Source organism: Triticum aestivum, chromosome 7D (assembly GCF_018294505.1).
Source record: "Triticum aestivum cultivar Chinese Spring chromosome 7D, IWGSC CS RefSeq v2.1, whole genome shotgun sequence".
NCBI lineage: Eukaryota > Viridiplantae > Streptophyta > Magnoliopsida > Poales > Poaceae > Triticum > Triticum aestivum.
The window spans coordinates 392,699,874-392,714,904 of NC_057814.1; positions in this window are offsets into that span (position 1 = coordinate 392,699,874).

Genomic DNA, 15,031 nt, shown 5'->3' on the forward strand with positions numbered 1-15,031 from the left:
GCTTCAAAGTAGCACCATGATCTTCATGATAGAGAGTTTCTTATTTTGTCACTTCCATATACTAGTCGGAATCTTTCATTATAGAACTTGGCTTGTATATTCCAACGATGGGCTTCCTCAAAATGCCCTAGGTCTTCGTGAGCAAGCAAGTTGGATGCACACCCACTTAGTTTCTTTTGTTGAGCTTTCATACATTTATAGCTCTAGTGCATCCGTTCCATGGCAATCCCTACTCCTCGCATTGACATCAATTGATGGGTATCTCCATAACCCGTTGATTGGCTGCGTCGATGTGAGACTTTCTCCCTTTTTGTCTTCTCCACACAACCCCCATCATCATACTCTATTCCACCTATAGTGCTATGTCCTTGGCTCGCGCTCATGTATTGCGTGAAAGTTGAAAAAGTTTGAGAGTACTAAAGTATGAAACAATTGCTTGGCTTGTCATCGGGGTTGTGCATGATGAGAGCATTTTTGTGTGACGAAAATGAAGCATAGCCAAACTATATGATTTTGTAGGGATGAGCTTTCTTTGGCCATGTTATTTTGAGAAGACATAATTGCTTAGTTAGTATGCCCGAAGTATTATGATTTTTATGTCAATATTAAACTTTTGTCTTGAATCTTTTGGATCTGAACATTCATGCCACAATAAAGAAGATTACATTGATAAATTATGTTAGGTAGCATTCCACATCAAAAAATTTGTTTTTATCATTTACCTACTCGAGGACGAGCAGGAATTAAGCTTGGGGATGCTTGATACGTCTCCAACGTATCTATAATTTTTGATTGTTCCATGCTATTATATTATCCATCTAGGATGTTTTATATGCATTTATATGCTATTTTATATGATTTTTGGGACTAACCTATTAACCTAGAGCCCAATGCATGTTTCCTTGTTTTTGAGTATCGCAGAAAAGGAAAACCAAACGGAGTCCAATTGACCTAAAATTTCACGGAGATTATTTCTGGACCAGAAGAAGCCCACGGAGTATCGGAGATGGGCCAGAAGAGTCCCGAGGCACCCATGAGGGTGGGGCGCGCCCTACCCCCTGGGCGCGCCCCCTACCTTGTGGCCGCCTCGGAGACCCCCCTGACTTGTTCCCGACGCCAAAAATCCCTATAAATATAGAAACCCCCGAAAAGAAACCTAGATCGGGAGTTCCGCCGCCGCAAGCCTCTGTAGCCACCAAAAACCAATCGGGACCCTGTTCCGGCACCCTGCCGGAGGGGGGATCCCTCACCAGTGGCCATCTTCATCATCCCGACGCTCTCCATGACGAGGATGGAGTAGTTCACCCTCGGGGCTGAGGGTATGTACTAGTAGCTATGTGTTTGATCTCTCTCTCTCTCTCGTGTTCTTGATTTGGCACGATCTTGATGTATGTTTGAATAGAATTGTATTAACTGGAAACACATAGCTATTTTATCATGATAAATTTTTGTTATTCATGCTAGAATTGTATTAACCGGAAACTTGATACATGTGTGGATACATAGAAAAAACACAGTGTCCCTAGTATGCCTCTACTAGACTAGCTCGTTAATCAAAGATGGTTAAGTTTCCTAACCATAGACATGTGTTGTCATTTGATGAACGGGATCACATCATTAGGAGAATGATGTGATGGACAAGACCCATCCGTTAGCTTAGCATAATGATCGTTAAGTTTTATTGTTATTGCTTTCTTCATGACTTACACATATTCCTTTGACTATGAGATTATGCAACTCCCGAATACCGGAGGAAATACCTTGTGTGCTACCAAACGTCACAACGTAACTGGGTGATTATAAAGATGCTCTACAGGTATCTCCGAAGGTGTTTGTTGGGTTGGCATAGATCAAGATTGGGATTTGTCACTCCGAGTATCAGAGAGGTATCTCTGGGCCCTCTAGGTAATGCACATCATGATAAGCCTTGCAAGCAATGTGACTAATGAGTTAGTTGCGGGATGATGCATTACGGAACGAGTAAAGAGACTAGCTGGTAACAAGATTGAATTAGGTATGAAGATACCGACGATCGAATCTTGGGCAAGTAACATACCGATGACAAAAGGAATTACATATGTTGTCATTACGGTTTGACCGATAAAGATCTTCGTAGAATATGTAGGAACCAATATGAGCATCCAGGTTCCGCTGTTGGTTATTGTCCGGAGAGGTGTCTCGGTCATGTCTACATAGTTCTCGAACCCATAGGGTCCGCACGCTTAACGTTCAATGACGATTTGTATTATATGAGTTATGTGATTTGGTGACCGAATATTGTTTGGAGTCCCGGATGAGATCACGGACATGATGAGGAGTCTCGAAATGGTCAAGAGGTAAAGATTCATATATAGGACAATAGTATTCGGACACCGGAAGTGTTCTGGGGGTGCCGGGTACGTATCGGGTCACTGAAAGGGGTTCCGGGCAACCCCCAGCAAGCTATATGGGCCTAATGGGCCAAGAGTTGGACAGACCAGCCCCAAAAGGGGCTGGTGCGCCCCCTATAGGCCGAATAGGAGGAGAAGGAAAGGAAGGGAAGGGAGAAGGAAAGGGGAGGATTCGGCCTCCCCCTTTCCTTCCCCTCCCCCCTCTCTTTCCTTCCCCCTCCGATGGATATGGAAGGGGGAGGCCGACTTGGAGGAGGCGCCCAAGTAGGATTACTCCTACTTGGGGCGCCCCTTGCAGCCCCTATCCCTCTCCCACCTGTATATATGTGGGGGGGACCGCTAGAACACACAACATTGATTCCTAGCCGTGTGCGGCGCCCCCCTCCACAGTTTACGCCTCCTGTCATATTCACATAGTGCTTAGGCGAAGCCCTGCGCGGATCACTTCACCATCACCGTCACCATGCAGTCGTGCTGATGGAACTCTCCCTCGACACTTTGCTGGACCAAGAGTTCGAGGGACGCCATCGAGCTGAACATGTGCAGAACTCGGAGGTGACGTACGTTCGGTGCTTGATCGGTCGGAACGAGAAGAAGTTCGACTACATCAACCACATTGTCAAACGCTTCCGCTTTCGTTCTACGAGGGTACGTGGACACACTCTCCTCCTCTCGTTGCTATGCATCTCCTAGATAGATCTTGCGTGATCGTAGGAATTTTTTTGAAATTGCATGCTACGTTCCCCAACATAAACCCGGTCAGCGGAAGAAGCCGTTCAAAGGAACTAGGGACGGTCCATCTAATTTAGACAAATACTGGATAGGCCTTGCCAGATCCTTGGCGCTTCTGACAAGCCTGCCAACCACACCAACAGAAACTGCTGGGTTTTTAAACAGGCCGGTAAATTAAATACCGAACATAAGGGGAAGGGACCTCAAATCGAGGATGATGATGAGCCTCGCCCTCCGAACACTGGGGGACAGAAGAAGTTTCCCCCCGAGGTGAAAATGGTGAACATGATATATGTCAACCATATCCCCAAGAGGGAGCACAAACGCGCATTAAGGGACGTCTATGCCATAGAACCCGTCGCCCCAAAATTCAACCCATGGTCGGCTTGTCCGATCACCTTTGATCGCAGGGACCACCCAACCAGTATCTGTCACGGAGGTTCGGTGGCCCTGGTACTCGATCCTATCATCGACGGATACCATCTCACTAGAGTCCTTATGGACGGCGGCAGCAGTCTCAACTTGATCTATCAAGATACTGTCCGTAAGATGGGTATTGACCCATCAAGAATCAAGCCTAGTAACACTACCTTTAAAGGCGTGATGCCCGGCGTGGAGGGCCGTTGCACGGGTTCCTTAACACTGGAAGTAGTATTTGGCTCTCCAGACAACTTCCGAAGTGAGGAATTGATCTTTGACATCGTCCCTTTTCGCAGTGGTTATCATGCACTGCTTGGGCGAACTGCTTTCGCCCGCTTTAATGCAGTCCTGCACTATGCTTATTTGAAGCTCAAAATGCCCGGACCACGTGGCATCATCATAGTAAATGGAAATATGGAGCACTCCCTCCGTACAGAGGAGCACACCGCGACCCTAGTAGCTGAGGTACAAGGCGGCCTCATCAAGCTGAATAGTTCATCTGTCATCAAGACCCAGGACACTGCTAAGCGAGTCTGATCTGCATTATAGTGCGGTAGCTCGGTGGATCCTGAGCTTGAATAGCAGTTTCGCCTCCGCCAATCGCCCTATGAGGTTGCGGCATACGTACCGCGCGTACATAACTACGCACTTAAAATACCTTTGGCAGCGCCGGAGGCACACTGCGGAAAAGGTCCATAGTACGGCTTGACCCTATTCGGACCTTCCATATTTTTCCCCTACAGGTTAGTTAAAAACCTGCCTACTCTATGATTGTACAGGGGCTCTTTTCTAGGTCCCTCTTTCTTGCAGACGACCATCAACTCCTCCTCTCTAAGGATTTCTCACCAAGGAGAAATGAAGCAGACGTGAAGCAGGGCACCATTGGGATCTTCGAACCAATACTTTTAGGCCCTGCGTAAACCTTTCCCTTGTGTAAAACTCTTGGCATGTAAAATGGCCTCGATATTTATGGCATTATTTGTAACAACACGTCTCGACGTATTAAGCAGGGTAGAAAGGAAGCAGTCGATCACCACTTTTGTTTGGTACTCATTTATTGCATATTATCATCTGTATTCCCTCCCTACTTTAGACTGCCACACGTGCTTTGGTCCGGCCTTATCACCGGGGGTTGTATTCGGCCCTGCACATTTTCAAGTCTGAACACCTATAGGGTACTCTTCGGCGTCCTGGATATTGCATTATATGCATCAGCTCTGAGTCATGTCTTTGGTCTATAGTTGGGTTGCCCGGCTCCTGTGCTTACCACCTTACGTTCCGCTCGTTCGGCTAAGGTAGTAAAGGGAGAACTACTTCGATTGTATTTCTAGTTCGTTCGGTCAAGTACCTCAGTAGAGAAAGCCGAAAACTGACTGTCGTGATAAGCGAGAGTTGGTCGGCGATTCAGCGACTTAGTCTTATACTACAAATCGTTAGCGATTCACTCCATGTTATACGAGGGGCTGGTCTTCGTCCAGCCACGTGGAAAAGGCACCATCGTCCGGATAGCCGCACACGCACCAGGGGCTAGTACTTATCTCCACAGTCAAACTCATATGGCTAAGTGAAAGTAATAAAGCCGCATAGTCCAATTGCCTGGTTCACCTTGCAGACACCTCCTTGACGGACCAAGACGTTGGATAAAGTGTGGTCATGCGTTACATCGAACACCCCTGTAACATCTACATGGGGGCTGAAGCCGACGACTGGCAACTTTCAGAAATAAAACAATAAACGGCCGCATAGGAGGCAAATCGCTTAAAACAAAAGGCACAAACATGGATATGTAAACATCATGGGTTCATCACATTGTTTGTACAACCCGAACACATTTTAATCAAATATTATGTCCTTAGAACATTGGCCCTCTACTACTCGGGCTCCTTCTAGGGCGTCGTCGAAGTACCTCTCCGGCTTCTGATGATCTTTGCCTTCGGGCGGGCCTGCGGTTGCCACTTCGGCAGCCTTCATCTTCGCCCATTGCATCTTGACATGGGCGAAGGCCATCCGGGCACCCTCTATGCAGGCCGAGCGCTAAACAACAGCAATCCTAGGCCACACATCGATAAGATGCTTCACCAAACCGAAGTAGCTACTAGGGATCGGCTCGGCCGGCCAGAGCTGGACTATCAGGTCCTTCATGGACAAGCCTGCCACCCTATGCAGCTCCGTCAGTTGCTTCAGGTTATCGTTCAGAGGTGTCGGGTGTTCCGGCGTGAGAAATTGCAACCAGAACAGCTTCGGTCGAGTTCCCCTCCTGGGCTCGGAAGAACAGTGCGGCATCGGCAACACTCCTCAGAAGATCCGCAAACGCGCCTGGAGAACTCCATACTCGGGTGAGCAAAGCATACCTCTGACCTCCAAAGATACTCTGCAAAAGAAAGGCCTTACCAGCCGCTATCTGCCTCGCCTGGTGGATCTCATCATGAGCACTCCGGGGCTCGATCCGCGCCTCTTTGGCATCATGGAGAGCCTTGGCGAGCTTAGTCGACTGGTCTGAAGTCTTTTGCTCCAAAGTTTAGCATTTGTTGATGGCATCCTTCAGCTCCTGCTCGACTTCGGCCACCCGAGCTTCGTGTTGGCGGTGGGCAGCTTGCTCGATCTTCAGTTCAGCAGCCGCCTTGTCAGCGACTGCCTTATTCGCCTCCGCCTCTTTTTTGGCCTGGGCAAGGGCTCCTTTGAGGGTCTCGACCTCGGCTGCGCCAGCTGTGATCATAATCAAAAGCATTCCACGGGTTAATCTCTAAATATGCATATCACTTTTGATATAAAATTAAAACGTTTAAACATTATACGCATACCTTGTGTCTCGTCGAACTGCTTGTTAATGCAGTAGATTTCCTCATCAGCCACCTGAAGCTTCCGATTGAGTTCGGAAACTTCTGCGGCCTGAGCGGTTGCCGCCAATAGGGAAGCCTGTTACAACAACAGAGCAACATGTTAACTCTCCCTTATACTATGTGGATCCTCTGTCCTGTTTCTTTTAAAAACCGGACAGAGCCTCAGGGGCTACTGGCTGTACACGGGTATATCCTTCTATATGAAAAGTTTTTTCAGAGCATTGCGTCTCATACCTCAAAGCCCATCAGTAGGCTGGTGAAGGCTTCGTTCAGTCCGCTTTTAGCAGACTGAACCTTCTCTACCACTGCACCCATCAGGGTGCGGTGCTCCGCTACGATGGAAGCACGTCCCAGTGCTTCCTCCAGAGCGTTGGGCGCCTCCGGATTAGTGGATGCCGCAGGTGGAGTTGATGCTCCTCCCCCCTCTTTCAAAGGGGGCTGCTCATCCGATCCTGGAGCCACGTTGGTCTCCGGAATGGTGTTCGGCTGGGGCCCGAATTGTTGGGGCTCCCCACTGTCGGTTGTCATAGGGGTCGCCTCCCCTAAGTCTTCGACGACCGAGGTATTAACCTCGGGTGCCTTCTCGACGGCCTCGCTCGCCCCCCCCCTCGGCTAGGAGAGGTCCTTCAGGACGACACTTCAGTGTCCTCCATGGTGATAGGCGAGGGGGCTCGCGGCGGCGTGTCACTCTCTTGCCATTTCGGGTGGCAGAGAGTTCCCCTCCGATAACGGAGTTTGCGGGAGCTCGCGGGGAGGGCTGAAAGATAAATAACAAAATAACTTATGCAATGAAAACATGTAGATCAAAGATACATGAGTAAGTTTATGAATACTTACGATTCGGCCAGGGGCTTCACCCTGGGAGGTCTCTTGGGGACTAGTTCGGACTCTGAGTCCGAACTGTCCGAGAGGCTCACCTTCCCTCTCTTGGGCGCCTCGCCCTCCGGGTCTTCGGAGGTCACCCTCTTCTTCTTCTTCTTCCCCTTATGAGGGGAGTCGCTTTCCACCTCCTCCTCCTCTTCCTCCTCGTCTTCCTTGTGGGAAGAGGGGGCTTCGGTCTCTCCGAACACTGCGTCCGAAGGACCTTTGTGGCGGGGGCCACCCTTGGCCTCCTTGCCCTTCTTCTTCTTGACCTTCTTCTCCGGCGCCTGATAGGGCGCCGGGACCAGCATCTCCGTTAGCTGGGGTGTGGCCGAGTTCTCAGGCAGTGGTGCCGGATAATTGATCCGCTCCGCCTTTGCCGTCCAGACTTGTACGAAAGGCAGGCAATGTAATCTACATTATATCTAAAATATTGACCGGATAAGTCTTCGGAAAAGTTATGCTTACCACTGAGGCCGGGTTCTCGATGTCGAACCCGATGTCCTCGGTCTTCTTCCGCCATGTTTTTTGTGCCTTGAAAAGCTGCTTCCATATGTCTTCGTGTGTGGTGCCGAAGAAGCGCTTCAGGGTCCGTGGCTCCTCCAGATTGAACTCCCACACGGGAGAGGCCCGGAGTTGGCAAGGAAGAGTGCGGCGGAAGAGCATCACCTGAATCACGTTTGTGAGACCGGTGTTTTTGCCTATCATGTTGGAGATGCATTTTTGTAGCATCTGCACCTCCGGTTTGGACCCCCAGTCAAGGCCCTTGGTAGTCCAGGAGGTGAGCCTCGTGGGGGGTCCGGATCTGAAGTCAGGCGTGGCCGCCCAGTTGGCGTTGCGGGGTTCGGTGATGTAGAACCACTCCTGCTGCCACACCTTGACCGTCTCCACAAACGCCCCTTTGGGCCAGACGGCATTGGGGAGCTTGCTTACCATGGCCCCGCCACAGTCCGCATGCTATCCGTCAACCACCTTCGGCTTCATATTGAAGACCTTGAGCCACAGGCCGAACTGTGGAGGGATGCGGAGAAGAGCCTCGCACATGACGATGAACACCGATATGTGGAGGAAGGAATTTGGGGCTAGATCGTGGAAATCTAGCCCATAGTAGAACATGAGGCCTCGGACAAAGGGGTGGAGGGGAAACCCTAGCCCTCGGAGGAAATGGGGAATGAACACAATGCTTTCACCGGGCTCCGGAGTAGGGAGGACCTGATCTTTGTCAGGGAGCCTGTGTGCAATGTCCGCGGACAGGTAGCCCACACTTCGGAGATCCTTGATGTCCTTCTCGGTGACGGAGGAGGCCTCCCAGTTGCCCTTGGAACCAGACCCGGCCATTGCTAGGGAGGGTGGCAGCGGTGGGAAAGATCGAAGTTTTGGGCGCTAGAGCTTGGAAGTTGGAAGACATGAGCTAGAAGAAGGCGAGGGGAAAAAGGAGGGATCTTTATCCTCTTATAGACGGTGAAAATACCAAACGTCCCCTTCTCAAGCCTTAAACCTCGCCTGTTCCCAAAGAGATCGTGCGTAAGGATCGGCTGGATTACCCAAACCGTATTGATGAGAATCCGTAATGGGCGGGCACGATCTCTATTTTGACAAGACGTGCCAATGGAGGCTAAGCCTCGACACGCGAAACGGGAGGCGTGAAAACGGTTCGAAAATATTAAAGAGTCAAGCATGACGCTTCGCCGAAAAAGTTTTCAGTAAAAGACATTGTTCCTATGTTGACATCTTGCCTTCATGGCTAAGGGTTGTATTGATTATGTAGAGCCGGATACAGTTCCTTTATGCAGGAGGTTAACTTAAAATATTTAGGAGAAGGAACCCGCCTTGCAATGCCGAAGGTAATCCACATGCCAAACACATCGTCATCGAAGGCTGGTTCAGGGGCTACTGAGGGGTCCTAGATTAGGGGGTCCACGGGTGTCCGGTTTATCCAACATGGGCCGAACTGACGGGCCGTGAAGATAAAGCAGAAGACTATCCCCTGTGTCCGGATAGGACTCCTATGTGCGTGGACGGCAAGTTTGGTGTCTGGATGTATTCCTTCCTTCCTTTGCAACCGACTCTATACAACCCTAGGCCCCTCCGGTGTGTATATAAACCAGAGGGTTTAGTCCATAGAGACTATCAGAACAATCATAAGCTGGACATCTAGGGTTTAGCCACTACAATCTCGAGGTAGATCAACTCTTGTAACCCCTATACACATACCTAATATAATCAAGCAGGACGTAGGGTTTTACCTCCTTAAAGAGGGCCCGAACCTGGGTAAACATCGTGTCCCCATCGTTCCCTATTACCATTGATCCTTAGACGTACAGCTTGGGACCCCCTACCCGAGATCTGCCGGTTTTGACACCGGCACCAGGTGTCGCACTGTGTGGTGTGGCGCCTACTTGCTAGGCATTGCACATCTAGAGAAATGTCCAGTGAGCAACAGAAGGTTACAACCAGAAACAGAGTAGTGTGTTGCCTATTTGCTAGGCGTTGCACATCTAGACAACTGTCTAATGAGCAACAGAAGGTTACAGCCAGAAACAGAGTAGTGTGGTGCCCAGAGCTAGGCGTCGCACTATGAGGTGTGGTGACTAAGTGGTAGGCGTTGCACTGTGTATTTTTGCAGCACTAGTGATGACTGCAGTTTTTTGGGACTATTGAAGAAAGCACATGAAATAGATAACACAAGGTACACATACACAATCAGAGCATACAGTGCTACACATGTAGGGTAACATAGTACATAGTAGTTCAAATATAGGAGGAGTCCATACAGCCAAATCGAGGAGGAGTCCAAAACACATAGTAGTTCACAAGCAAATCGAGGAGGAGTCCAAAACACATAGTAGTTCACAACCAAATCGAAGATCATAGCTTAGAGGATAACACGGTCATAGTCCACAACCAAATCGAAGATCACATAGCTCTATTCTGTCGAGCAAGGCCCCTTTCCCTTCTTCTTCTTCCTCCTCCCTTTTCCTTATGCGGTGAGCCTCCTGAACCACCCTCTCCATGAATATCTTGTTCTCCCTCTCTTTCTTTGCATCTTCAAAAGCCCAAAGCTTCAAGGTTCTTTCTTGAAAATTGTTTAGACGTTTCTTCTCTGCCTCCTCACATTTAATCTTCAACTTGTGCCTCCTCGTGATCTCCTCAAAACCCCTCTCTCATGTTCCTTCCTCTTCTCTTCGATCTCCTATTGCTTCTTCTTCTCTAGTGCGGTTGCATCCTCCTCTCTCAACTTCTTCGCAACCTTCTCCCACCACCCTGCCATCTCACCTTCGCCATCCTTCTCCTCCATCCCCTTCATTGTTCCTTTGTTGGGTTGAGAAGCCTCCATACCTACGAAGAGACAAGCGTAATAGTTAGTAATGACAAAAAGAACATATGGGAAAACATGTAAATTGCAACATATTAGTGAATAAGGACAACAAAAACATATGAAAAATATGTAAATTGAAACATTATAGTTAGTGAGCAACATACGGAAATGGTCCATCGAGGTATCCAAACATTCCTGTATAACGACCTTACCCAAGACCACCACCACGACCAAGATCACCGCCGAGGCCAAGACCACCACCATGGCCAAAATCACCACCAAGGCCTCTACCACCACCACGGCCTAGAGCACCACCACGGCCAAGACCACCACCACGAGCTCTACCACCACCATGTCCTCTTGTAAGTCCTAGTTGCCTCCCTCTTTGTTGCCTAGTTCCCCCTTTTGGCCTGCCCCTTGTTGGCTACTACCTGGTTGGTTTGGCACTTGTTGGCTACCACTTGCTTGGCTTGGCACTTGTTGTCTACCACTTGGTTGGCTACCACTTGCTTGGCTTGGCCCTTGTTGTGTACCTGCTTATTGGCTTGTGCTTGCATCATTTTTCTTTGACATCTTTCTTGGTTTGGTACACTTTCTTTTGTTGTGGCCCTGACCTTTGCAATACCTCCGCTTAGCTAGGACAACTATCAAACACCATGTCAAGCTCATCCGGGGCCGGTTCAATATTGCCTTTCAAAAAGGCGTCTTTGTCCACATGATGAACGAACACACATGTTCTTCCCATCCCTATGAGCATTCAAACAACAAAATGTAACATATCTTCCATAAGTACTCATTCAAAGATTAACACGAATACAAATCCAAACATAGATATGAAACAATAACCCTAACCCCCACTTAACAATGACCATAAGCACAACCCTCACATACTAACAACCCTAACCCTAACCCTAGCCCCAACATAACAACACCCATAACCCTAACCCTAACATACTAACAAGCCTAACCCTAGCACCAACATAACAACACCCGTAACAATAACCCTAACATACTAACAACCCTAATCCTACGAAAATGGCAAACAAACATCTCTTATCTCCATACAAATTTCAAGATCCATAAAAATGTTGGAAATATGCCCTATAGGCAATAATAAAATGGTTATTATAATATTTCCTTGTTCATGATAATTGTCTATTGTTCATGCTATAATTGTGTTATCCGGAAATCGTAATACATGTGTGAACACATAGACCATAACATGTCCCTAGTGAGCCTCTAGTTGACTAGCTCGTTGATCAATAGATGGTTACGATTTCCTGACCATGGACATTGGATGTCATTGATAACGGGATCACATCATTAGGAGAATGATGTGATGGACAAGACCCAATCCTAAGCATAGCACTAGATCGTGTAGTTAGTTTGCTAAAGCTTTTCTAATGTCAAGTATCATTTCCTTAGACCATGAGATCGTGCAACTCCCGGATACCGTAGGAATGCTTTGGGTGTACCAAACGTCACAACGTAACTGGGTGGCTATAAAGGTGCACTACAGGTATCTCCGAAAGTGTCTGTTGGGTTGGCACGGATCGAGACTGGGATTTGTCACTCCGTATGACGAAGATGTATCTTTGGGCCCACTCGGTAATGCATCATCATAATGAGCCCAATATGTGACTAAGTAGTTAGTCACGGGATCATGCATTACGGAACGAGTAAAGTGACTTGCCGGTAACGAGATTGAATGAGGTATTGGGATACCGACGATCGAATCTCGGGCAAGTAACGTACCGATTGACAAAGGGAATTGTATACGGGATTGCTTGAATCCTCGACATCGTGGTTCATCCGATGAGATCATCGTGGAACATGTGGGAGCCAACATGGGTATCCAGATCCCGCTGTTGGTTATTGGCTAGAGAGCTGTCTCGGTCATGTCTGCATGATTCCCGAACCCGTAGGGTCTACACACTTAAGGTTCGATGACGCTAGGGTTATAAGGAAGATTTGTATGTGATTACCGAATGTTGTTCGGAGTCCCGGATGAGATCCCGGACGTCACGAGGAGTTCCGGAATGGTCCGGATGTGAAGATTTATATATGGGAAGTCATCATACGGTCACCGGAAATATTCGGGGGTATACCGGTATTGTATCGGGACCACCGGAGGGGTTCCGGGGGTCCACCTTCCCCGGAGGGCCTTATGGGCTGTAGGTGGAAGGGAACCAGCCCCTAAGTGGGTTGGGCGCCATCCCCCCTAGGGCCCATGCGCCGAGGGTTAGGGGGGAACCCTAAAGGGGGTGCCCCCCTTGCTTGGGGGGCAAGCCCCCTCCCCCTTGGCCGTCGCCCCCCCTCTAGATCTCATCTAGAGGGGCCGGCCCCCTTCCCCCTTCTCCCTATAAATTGGGGGTGGAGGGAGGGCTGCAACAACACATCCAAGGCGCAGCCCCTCCCCTCCCCAACACCTCTCCTCCTCCGCGTGAGCTTGGCGAAGCCCTGCCGGAGAACTGTCACTCCATCACCACCACGCCGTCGTGCTGCTGTTGGAGCCCTCTTCCTCAACCTCTCCCTCCTCCTTGCTGGATCAAGGTGCGGGAGACGTCACCGGGTTGCATGTGTGTTGAACGCGGAGGTGCCGTTGTTCGGCGCTAGGATCGGAATCCACCGCGATCTGAATCGCTATGAGTACGACTCCCTCATCCGTGTTCTTGCAACGCTTCTGTCTCGCGATCTTCAACGGTATGAAGATGCACTCCCCTCTCTCTCGTTGCTAGTTACTCCATAGATTGATCTTGGTGATGCGTAGAAATTTTTTAATTTCTGCAACGATCCCCAACAGTGGCATCATGAGCTAGGTCTATGCGTAGTTTCTATGCACGAGTAGAACACAAGTTGTTGTGGGCGTCAATTTTGTCAATTTACTTGCCGTTACTAGTCTTATCTTGATTCGGCGGCATCGTGGGATGAAGCGGCCCGGACCGACCTTACACGTACGCTTACGTGAGAGAGATTCCACCGACTGACATGCACTAGTTGCATAAGGTGGCTAGCAGGTGTGTGTCTCTCCCACTTTAGTCGGATCGGATTCGATGAAAAGGGTCCTTATGAAGGGTAAATAGAAATTGGCATATCACATTGTGGTTTTGGCGTAGGTAAGAAACGTTCTTGCTAGAAACCTATAGCAGCCACGTAAAAATTTGCAACAACAATTAGAGGACATCTAACTTGTTTTTGCAGCATGTGTCATGTGATGTGATATGGCCAGAAGAATGTGATGAATGATATATGTGATGTATGAGATTGATCATGTTCTTGTAATAGGAATCACGACTTGCATGACAACCGGCAGGAGCCATAGGAGTTGTCTTAATTTATTTATGACCTGCGTGTCAACTGAAACGTCATGTAATTACTTTACTTTATTGCTAACCATTAGCCATAGTAGTAGAAGTAATAGTTGGCGAGACAACTTCATGAAGACACGATGATGGAGATCATGATGATGGAGATCATGGTGTCATGCCGGTGACGATGATGATCATGGCGCCCCGAAAATGGAGATCAAAAGGAGCAAACTGATATTGGCCATATCATGTCACTATTTGATTGCATGTGATGTTTATCATGTTTTACATCTTATTTGCTTAGAACGACGGTAGCCTAAATAAGATGATCTCTCACTAAAATTTCAAGAATTGTGTTCCCCCTAACTGTGCACCGTTGCTAAAGTCCGTTGTTCCGAAGCACCACGTGATGATCGGGTGTGATAGGTCCTAACGTTCACATACAATGGGAGTAAGCCAGATTTACACACGCAATACACTTAGGTTGACTTGACGAGCCTAGCATGTACAGACATGGCCTCGGAACACGGAAGACCGAAAGGTCGAACATGAGTCATATAGAAGATACGATCAACATGAAGATGTTCACCGATGATGACTAGTCCGTCACGTGATGATCGGACACGGCCTAGTTGACTCGGATCATGTATCACTTAGATGACTAGAGGGATGTCTGTCTGAGTGGGAGTTCATTAATAATTTGATTAGATGAACTTAATTATCATGAACTTAGTCTAAAATCTTTACAATATGTCTTGTAGATCAAATGGCCCACGCTAATGTCAACCTCAACTTCAACGCGTTCCTAGAGAAAACCAAGCTGAAAGACGATGGTAGCAACTATATGGACTGGGTCCGGAACTTGAGGATCATCCTCATAGCTGCCAAGAAAGCATATGTCCTTGAAGCACCGCTAGGTGAAGCACCCGTCCCAGCAAACCAAGACGTTATGAACGCTTGGCAAACACGTGTTGATGATTACTCCCTGGTTCAGTGCGGCATGCTTTACAGCTTAGAACCGGGGCTCCAAAAGCGTTTCGAGCAGCACGGAGCATATGATATGTTCTAAGAGCTGAAAATGGTTTTCCAAGCTCATGCCCGGGTCGAGAGATATGAAGTCTCCGACAAGTTCTACAGTTGTAAGATGGAGGAGAATAGTTC